General features: G+C 47.3%; 1 protein-coding gene across 6 annotated transcripts in view; it reads right to left on the bottom strand.

Moving 5' to 3' along the window:
- The window catches only part of STX17 (syntaxin 17), a 36,927-nt gene that overhangs the window by 2,685 nt on the left and 34,018 nt on the right, over positions 1–224 (bottom strand). The gene's annotated exons all lie outside the window — the stretch shown is intronic.

Raw genomic sequence — 224 nt, 5'->3', positions numbered from 1 at the left:
GGAGGAGAAAGAAAAAAGAAAAAAGGAAGGGAAGAAAAGAAGAAAAAACCAGAGCACTATTGAAAATCTCCTTACAGGGTCAGCTGTCACTGGAATGCATTTGAGTATTCAGGGCACCCACCCATGCAGAACATCAAAAACTGGGCTCGGGTCCCTCCCCTATTCTCACGGGCTTAAGCCAAGGCTTGGTTTGCGACAGGGCACTGAATAGCAACGCAGCATAG

The sequence above is a fragment of the Haliaeetus leucocephalus genome, unplaced genomic scaffold, assembly GCF_000737465.1.
Source record: "Haliaeetus leucocephalus isolate CR32 unplaced genomic scaffold, Haliaeetus_leucocephalus-4.0 Scaffold587, whole genome shotgun sequence".
In the NCBI taxonomy this organism is placed as follows: Eukaryota; Metazoa; Chordata; class Aves; order Accipitriformes; family Accipitridae; genus Haliaeetus; species Haliaeetus leucocephalus.
The sequence above is the reverse complement of the archived record's forward strand: the minus strand, read 5'-3'. Positions and strand labels throughout refer to the sequence as shown.